Raw genomic sequence first — 9,678 nt, 5'->3', positions numbered from 1 at the left:
CATAAATAAGATTGGTGTAAGAGTACATGATTCAGGTGTGAAGAAAAAAAAAAGCCAAAGGAAGAAATAAGTATGGGAAAAAATTAGCAAGTATTTAGATTTCTCCATTTTCAAACAGGGGATTTCTGGTATATGTATCTGGAAATGGTATGTTTCCATGATGTTTTGCCCTTAACAACTGAGCCACACTGGCTGGGTTGATCAATTGATCTTTTACAAAGGTGCCAAGACAGTGTAATAGAGAAAGGGATTGTGTTTCAACAAATGGTACTAGGATAATTGTATGTATATAATAAAATAAATAAGTTTAGATTCTTACCTCACTTCTTGTGCAAAATTAATTCAAAATAGATTATAGACCTAAATATAAGATCTAAAATTTTAAAACTTGGAAGTAATGAAGGAGAAATCTTTCAAAATTATGTTTTAGGCAAAGATCTCTTAGTATACCAAAAGTACATGCCATAAAAAAAAATTAGACTTTGTTTAAATGAAAAACTCTTATTTGAGAGATGTCATTTAAAAAGAAGGATTGAGCCAGGTTGGTGTTGCTCAATGATTGAGCATAGACCTATGAACCAGGAGGTCAAAGTTCTATTCCTGGTCAGGGCACATGCCTAGGTTGCTGGCTTGATCCCTATTAGGGGGAGTGCAGGAGGCAGCCGATTGATGATTCTCTCTCATCATTGATGCTTCTATCTCTCTTTCTAAAATAAAAATGTATTTAAAGAAAGAGGGATCAAGCAAAAAGAAGAGAGATAACTTAAGGACATAGACAACAGTGTGTGTACAACAGTGTGGTGACTACAGTAAGTCAAATATCCATTAATAGGGCGATGGCTAAACAAATGTGGCATACTCAAACAATGGAGTACTATTCACCAATAAAATAATAGAATTCTAATACATATTCTGGCATGGATTAATCTTTAACCATGCTAAATGGAAGAAGCCAAGCACCAAATATTAAATGTTGCATTATTTCATTTATATAATGTTTAGAAAAAGAAAAATGTATAGAGAAAGAAAGCAAATCAGTGATTATCAGGCTCAGAGATTGAATGTTGGGATTGATTATAAATGGGCTTAATGGAATTTGGGGGAATAGATGGAAATATTCCAAAACCAGATTGTGGTTGTGATTGTGGTTGTACAACTCTATTAATATATTTTAAATAATTCCATTATACATTTATAAGTGGTGAATTATATGGAATAAAATTATACCTCATTAAAGGTGTTAAAAATGAACTTATATCTTAAGAAATTAAATTAAAAACAAAAATATGAAATCACAATAAAGGAAGATTGAGCTAATAAAAATGAATGGAACTAAAACCTTTCAAAGGATCAGTATATATGTAACTGTGGGAACACCATTAAGGCAAACTGCATTATGGATTAGGAAGATACTATAATAAAATAATGTTATTCTAGTATTAATCCAAGAAGATTTATAAATTATGAAGAAGAAAAAGTTCCTAAAAAAGTTTTGGGGGAAAAACATATTACAATTGTACCATTACAAATAAATACAAGGACCTGATACTTTTATGGCTCAGTTTTTAGATGAAATAGATTATTCCATTGCTGTTAAAATGCAAGATCATGAGAACAGAATACAATCAACTTAATGAATTTTCTAAATAACTGTAATAATAATCTGGTAAAAAATGTATAAAAATGGAAACTATAAACCCATTATCGTTATGACTAAAAATGCTAAAGCACATCAAATTTAACAGTACAATAAGAATATTATTAGTGATTAAGTATACTTTATTCCAAAAGTTTAAGGAAAATTATGTATGAGGAAAAACTAAAAATGTAATTTATAAAGACAAAAAAAAAACACGCATAATTACAAAGTAGGTTCCATAAAATCATTTCATTCAGTCATGACTCCCGGTTTAACTAGCTTCAACTATTTGTGAATGACCTGGAAGGGTTAGTGTTTTAAATTTTACTAAGACTCCAATTTGGATCTCATATAAAGGGCTGAGAGATGAGAAACAGCACTTCAGGGGTGAGCTTAGCTGATAACCAGCATGCGCGTTTCATTTTGACTCTGTATTCTCCTCGAATCTATGGATGGCAGCAACACTCATGAAAAAAAAAATAAAACACTAAGTGCAGAGAGACAAACTCCGATGGTTCTGGAGGCTCATCCTTCCCCTGTTTTAATAGCTGAGCAAAACGCTGGCTCTGGGGATCTCAGCACAATGAAAAGTACCCGCTAAGAGCCTCTGAGCCTCAGGGGCTCCCTCTTTTTACAAGGCCATTTCCTCCAGCAAGAAGTGCCCCTTTTCATGCCGGCATTTGAGAACTCTGGCTCCATTTTCCCTGTAAGTAATAGGCATTTGGGGGTCCGGGTCACTTCCCTGGAGCCCTTTCAGTGGTGTGTTCGGTGCACTACGCCCGCCCAGCCACAGCAGGCCCCTCTGTGGCCCAGTGGCACCTACACAATCATGTCTGTTCTCTGCTGCTTCCATATCTGTAGGTTTCCTGGATTCCACCCTAGTTTACCTTTGCGCAGTGTGGTGCCCAGTGTGGTGCCAATATGTATTCTCCTCTCTGTTGTCTGTGTATGGAGACGGCCTTGGGAGGAGAAGCCAAGTGCTAGAACTGTAGAGCAGACCGTAACAGATGCTGCAGGGAGAAGGTGAAAAAGCTATTTTATTCCTGGTAACAAATAGTAAATACCAAAGAGTGGAGAGGCTCTCAGTTATCCATGAGGACATAGCTACATATTGATATGGGCTTTTCACAAAGATATATTAATAAGTGAAAGGAAAAGAACAGTGCTCATATATACATTTTCTTGCCTTTTCACAAAAGACATACTGAAGAAAATAAACTAAGAGATAGAGTTACCTAAAAGAGTGTGTGTATTTGTGTGGGGCAGGGTGGGGGGAGAGGGAGACTGTGGGTTTGTGTCAACAGCAGTAGTGAGATTTCCCTGTGTATACTGTTCAGTGTAGCTTCGACAGATAAATTATTTGAATGCTGAACCTATTAAAAAGTAAATTAAAAGCTAACCAACCAATGGCACACACGTATTCTTTTTTAAACGATATTCTAGCCTGAAGAAACAAATAAAGGAATAATTAATGTCCCAATATTTTCAGAATTCAGTCATGTATTTTTAACATGTTCATTTGGATGAAAGGATAAACATATTTTTAAAAAGCAATAAATAAATCTCCCATAAAGTTGTATAATTGACTGAAAAAACATTTTCCTGCATAACCATGGAAATAAGACATAAACATTAGTGTTTTAAACAATTGCTTGGCCTAGTTGTCATCAATTTTGTTTACTCTCTATGTACAAACCATTAAAACAGCTTTTAGGGTTGTTATATTTGAAAAAAAGGAATCACAGGAATGCAATAAGATGGAGTGAAGTCATGAAATAACCCAAATAAATTGCCATAACCAAAATAATAGGATTTTATCAGGGTGTAGAATTGTTTTGTATGGGTTCAAAATTTCCCATGATGGTAAAACAGTACAATCTTGGAACATACTATATGACATATTTTAACTTTGTACTTAAATCATTAATTTATAATTTTGCCATCTCTTTAATTAGACACTGGAATCAAGATTACATTTGTACATTAGAACTGAAATATGTTTTAAAGTTTCAGATAAGTCAGACTGTGACAATTGTGTTATGTATATTTTCAAATTCATAATAAAAAACTGAGACAAGAAATGGATGAAGTGGAAAGGACCAGTCACGGAACCAAGGTGGGTGGGGGGAGGGGAGGAGGTATTATTCTGGTAGTTTAATTGGGATGTCAGTAGTCCCACCCTTCCTCCCCATCCTCAGAACTTCTCCTATAGAAATGTTTTCAGGGAATTAGAGGAAGTAATGAAGCATAAGAAAGACATTCCATTTATCTTTGTTTAAATTATTGTAGCCATTTAAATTTGATTTGTAGCAGCTTTAGACATTTTAGTTTTGCTTAATTAATTGTAAGTAGAAACTAGATTTGTGACAGAACTACTGTGGTTAATAGACAAAGGGATGATATATTTAATCACCAAATCGAAAAGTGTGACAGTTTTAGTTTATCAGTGCCATAAACTTTTTTTTTCTGGGATGTTTTTCAGCTTTTCAGAAAGAAACTTTAAAAAAAAAGAAAAAGAAAGGACCAGTTAGCTCTTGGAACAAAATAGAAAACATGGTTTTAATAAAAGATGTACAGTCCTCTCCTTGTTAAGCAGCTATTACTTAATATTTTCATATCAGGCTTTTAAAATACTGAAATAACTCCATATTTTTGATACTACAAGCATATTTTACTCAATGCATACATAGTCTAATTCTCAGGACAGCAAATTTCTGTTAAATGATTCATATTTTTACAACTGACTTCCATATGTTGTATTCTATTAGGAAACATGAGCATTGATGTATTAAAATATTTCCCTTTCTTACAATTTGTCTTTATTGTTGAAAATAATACAGATGTACCCCTTCCCCATTGACCCCTTCTAGCCTGCCCCCTGGCCTTCACCAAACTATTCTCCCCAGGCCTTCACCAAACTATTGTCTATATCAGTGATGGCGAACCTTTTGAGCTCGGCGTGTCAGCATTTTGAAAAACCCTAACTTAACTCTGGTGCCGTGTCACATATAGAAAATTTTTGATATTTGCAACCATAGTAAAACAAAGATTTATATTTTTGATATTTATTTTATATATTTAAATGCCATTTAACAAAGAAAAATCAACCAAGAAAATGAGTTTGCATGTCACCTCTGACATGCGTGTCATAGGTTCGCCATCACTGGTCTATATCCATGGGTTATGCATACATGTTCTTTGGTTAATCTCTTCCACTCACCCACCCATCCCCGTCTTCCCTCTGAGATTTAACAAATAAAAATGCACAGAATATAATAATATATAATGTTATTAGAAATTCAGGTGGTTTAGTTCCTTAACTTGGCTTGCTATTCTGGCAGTAGAGCCTGTAATAAAAACACTGAGGCAATTGACAGAGTGTCATCACCAATTTTAAAAAATTTCTTTCTGCCCTGGCCAGTGTGGCTCTCCTTTGATTGAGCATCATCCCATGCACCGAGAGGTCGCAAATTTGATTCCCAGTCATGCACATGCCTGGGTTACAGGCTAAATCCCAGGTAGAGAGAGTGCAGGAGGCAGCCATGTTGATGTGATGTTTATATCTTTCTCTCCCTCTTCCTTCCTCTCTCTAAAAAAAATCAACAACCTTAATTTTTTTTCTAACTTCCCCCTTCTCTGCAAGTCACTTTTTTCTTCCCATATACCCATTTTATTCACTATTTTTATATTTTTCTCTTTTTTCTAAACAATTTCTGCCAGTAGTGTCTATAGAATTAGAACGGAAATGCGGAACATAGTGCCAAAAGCAAGCGTTACATATTGTTGTCAGATTCCCTAATTCTTATAGGGTCTTTGAAATGTATCACTTTTCAGTGATTTATGGTAGTTGAGTTACTATCACAGGGTAGAAAGTGTTCCATGTTGGAGTTAGACAGATCTTGTATAAATCCTTGCTCAAAGGGCTCTACCACTTTTGAGCAGAATAACATAGGGTAGATTCTTCTGATCTCCAGTTTCTTGTGCGTTTATAATAGGAAGAGAATGCTACTAATGGCTGGTAGATAATAGAAAATCACATTGCTTTAGCTAATGAAATAATGAGTCATAATAGTTAAAGTCACTGAAAAATAAAGGAAAGCCATGATTTTACATTTTAATTTATAATAATAAATCTAACTCTCAAGAAGACTTACAGTCCCCACAAGTTTTGCCTAAATGCTTTCCAACCATAGGAAAATTACACAGGAAACCAAATTATCAGAAGATTATTTTATGAACACAGAATCATATAAAGAGCAGTTGATTATATGTGGATTTTATTAATTATATTAGCTTTAATAACCTGGGACATCCATATAAAGAAACATCTGCCTTAAAATACACATAATTGTCAACTTGCAGGCAGTAATTGAATTGAAATAGACATTTTTTCTAAGTTCAACTTTAGGCCAACTCTTCTTATGTTTGACATTGTTCCTTAGATATTTTATCACTCTAAGTAAATGGTCCCAAGCGTTGCATAATCAATACATTGGAACGATAGAAAATAAAAGACTGCAGTCTATTCTTAACTATGATTATTGCTTAAAACCTTACTTTATGTGTGTTTGAGTCAAACTACATTTGTTTTAGGCTTGAGGTTTTCCTCATAACAACTATGTGTTTATTTTACACATTTTTATAATATCTTAAACTGCCTGGAGGCGTTCTTTGTTTTTAATTCTCATATTCTAGGGAATAATCTCTGTGCTGTTCTTTGTATTTATATTTATAGAAATACTAGAGGCCTGATGCATGAAATTCATGCAAGGAGCTCAGTCCCGAAATTCATGCAAGGAGCTCAGTCCCGCCAGCATGGCAGTCACCTCTGCCTCAGTCCCTGCCTCTTGCAGTGGCCGCCACTGTATGGAAGGTGGTACGAAAGGACGTCCAGAAGGATGTCTGGTCTAATTAGCATATTATGCTTTTACTAGTGGCTCTGTGCACATAATTTGTGCACAGAGGGGGGTGTTCCCTCAGCCTGGCCTGCACCCTCTCCAATCTGGGACCCCTTGGGGGATGTCCGACTACAGGTTTAGGCCCGATCCCTCTTGTAATCTGGGACTGCTGGCTCCTAACTGCTCACCTGCTGCCTGATTGCCTCTAACTGCCTCTGCCTACCTGCCTGATCACCCCTAACTGCTCTCCCCTAACCACTCTCCCCTGCCGGCCTGATCACCCCTAACCACTTCTGCCTCAGCCCCTGCCACCATGGCTTTGTCCAGAAGGACATCTGGAAGACATCTGGTCTATCTAGTCTAATTAGCATATTACCCTTTTATTAGTATAGATTATATAGAATAGATAGAAAAAAGTGATAAAATCTTCTCTCAGAATTTAAAACTGATTTGTATGAATGTCTAATTATTGTGTCATACACCTGAAATGAATGAAATATTGTACTCTATTGAAAAACCTGGAAAATTCAGAGTTGGGGAAACTCTGAACACTCATAACCAATTTTCTTTGAACTTATTAGCAGTTTTGTGTTATTAATAATAAATCAAACTAAGAGTATTATAGTCAAAGAAGAGCCTTTCATTTAACAGAGGAATATCTAAGTCAGTACATGTTGTAAGCCATTCATATGAGATATGAGTGGCTCTGGAGCTGGAACAAAATGCTAGCAAGGTATAAATGGCATCAGGGGTAGTGTTGCCTATAAATATTTTCAGATTTATAGCCTTTGGTCTGAAAAACATATTGTGTAAGGAAATACAGTGTGAATAAATGAAAATTGTACTCCACTGAAGTAAGAAAGAGGGAAATACGGTTTTATTTCTTACCCAACATTTCTGCCTCATGTTATCTCTAAGCGTGCAACCATAAATCTGAGATGAATCTCAGGAAATGGCATGAAAGATTTCATTGCTAATCTATCAGATTTTAGCATTCCCATCATTCAGTTCGTAGGAGAAAATCCCACAGTGCAGGGGAAAACAATATATCCAGAAAGCCTGGGGGGAACTTAGGCTTTTCTGGTTATTTAGTACAAAAATTTAAAACTATAAAGAGATGAAGATTAATTTTAAATTACTTTCATTCAGACAGAATAATATGTAAAAATTCAAATGTTTGACCATTGCCCATCAGTCCTGGAAATAAGGCTTTTGATCATTAAATGGGCAAGATACATAAAGAATCATCCTATATAATAAAAGGCTAATATGCAAATTGACCGAACAGCTGAACAACTGGTCTCTCTGATGTGCACTGATCACCAGGGGGCAGACGCTCAACACAGGAGTTGCCCCCTGGTGGTCAGTGCGCTCCCACAGGGGGAGTGCTCAGCCAGAAGCCAGGCTCGTGGCTGGCGAGCGCATTGGTGGTGGCAGTAGCCTCTCCCACCTCTGCGGCAGTGCTAAGGATGTCTGACTGATGGCTTAGGCCCGCTCCCCTAAGCTGTCAGTTGGACATCCCCTGAGAGCTCCCGGATTGCAAGAGGGCACAGGCCAGGCTGAGGGACCCCCCCACCCCCGCTAATTGCATGAATTTCGTGCACGAGGCTTATATTTTGGCGGGAAATTCACCCCACACCGGAGTGTTAACAAAGAGTTGACCATATGAAAACAGCTTCTCATCAGCCATTATGAATTATAGCAACCATTATATTACTGATTAGAGGTATTCACTATTTAAAGGTGATTGTCTTACCCATAAAAAAATAAGAGTTATTATTTCATAATGTGGCTTAGGGCATTGAGCTAATATAGTCAAAGTGAGTTGCCAGGTTTCTGATACACAGTTGTTGCTCAGTAAATAATAAATAACAAATAATTTTTCTGGATCTAAGACTGAAATTTCAAACTTTATTGCTTTTAAAACTATAAGTTTGAAATATATGTGTATTTGAAATATATGCAGGATTTATTTTCTCTTGGGAGGAATTCTGTGCCTTTACTTGGTTTCAACTGTTGCTATTTTACCTTGTTTTCTCTCTTTCTACATGGCTACATAGAGATAATTTATTCCTATCTATACATCTATGCAAAAACTTTTTGCTAACCATGCATTTCATAAGAATTGGATATTCTTCAAATTAACCTCAATATTACTATCACACTCAAGAAATTTATTATCAATATTATATAATTTACTATATGGCCCAGATTCAAATTTCTCTAAATTTTTAGGTTTTGTTTTTTGGGATTTTTTTTTTAAGTTTTCTAGTTTCTGTCCCTCCCCCTCCCAACCCCTTGACGGGCGGGTGGAATATTCATGTATTGTGTTTAGTTATCATATCTCTTTCGTTTTTTGTTTCTTTGTTCTGAACAGTCCTCCCACCTCTTTTTTTTTTTTTGGTCTCTTTGTATTTTTTAAAGATTCTAAGCAGAGGGCTTCTTAAATGTCACACATTCTGAATTTTCCTTATTGTTTATTTGTTATTAGATTCATGTTGATAGAGATGATATTGTATCCTCTTGAATTCCATTAAAGCAATGGTGTGCTGGAGAACTGATTGTTAAAAATCTCAGGAGTTTTCTGAGCTAGTTTTAGCTAGATACGGTCATTATTAAAAAGTAAATTCTATTAACTTACAATTAAATAATATATATTAAGCAAAGGTAATACATACTATAAATCCATCACTTTCCAAATACTTTACTACATTTACATCTATTATGGTAAAAAATTCTATGCATTGATGTGTCTGTCATTCCTCTCTCCTCAACTGTGCCTTTGGTGGTATCATATTGACTACTTGAAATAGGACATGTGAGAATACTTCCATGGCAGAAATTGGCAAATGCTCTGAATCAGAGTTTTGCCTATTGTGCTGTTGATTTTTAAGAAAATGATGGAGAAAGTATTAATATCAATTTTGTAGATTACATTTATAATTGTGTTGTGTCTGTAGTCATTACATTGATATACGCATAGTAAATGTAGAAAAGGAGACAGTCTTTTCAGTGTTTGAGGACTTAGCTTATGGTGTTTTTGCTAAGCACTTTTAAGTAGTACTGTAGCTGAATTTTTCCATCTTTCATTTTATTGTTTCTTTTTTCCTGTCATATAAATAGAGTTTACCCACAACCAGG

The 9,678-nt window shown here is 35.4% G+C and overlaps 1 protein-coding gene across 1 annotated transcript in view; it reads left to right on the top strand.

Annotated features, from left to right (window-relative positions):
• The window catches only part of CTNNA3 (catenin alpha 3), a 1,251,491-nt gene that overhangs the window by 1,087,288 nt on the left and 154,525 nt on the right, over positions 1–9,678 (top strand). The gene's annotated exons all lie outside the window — the stretch shown is intronic.

Source organism: Myotis lucifugus, unplaced genomic scaffold (assembly GCF_000147115.1).
Source record: "Myotis lucifugus unplaced genomic scaffold, Myoluc2.0 scaffold_62, whole genome shotgun sequence".
NCBI classification, from domain to species: domain Eukaryota; kingdom Metazoa; phylum Chordata; class Mammalia; order Chiroptera; family Vespertilionidae; genus Myotis; species Myotis lucifugus.
The sequence above is the reverse complement of the archived record's forward strand: the minus strand, read 5'-3'. Positions and strand labels throughout refer to the sequence as shown.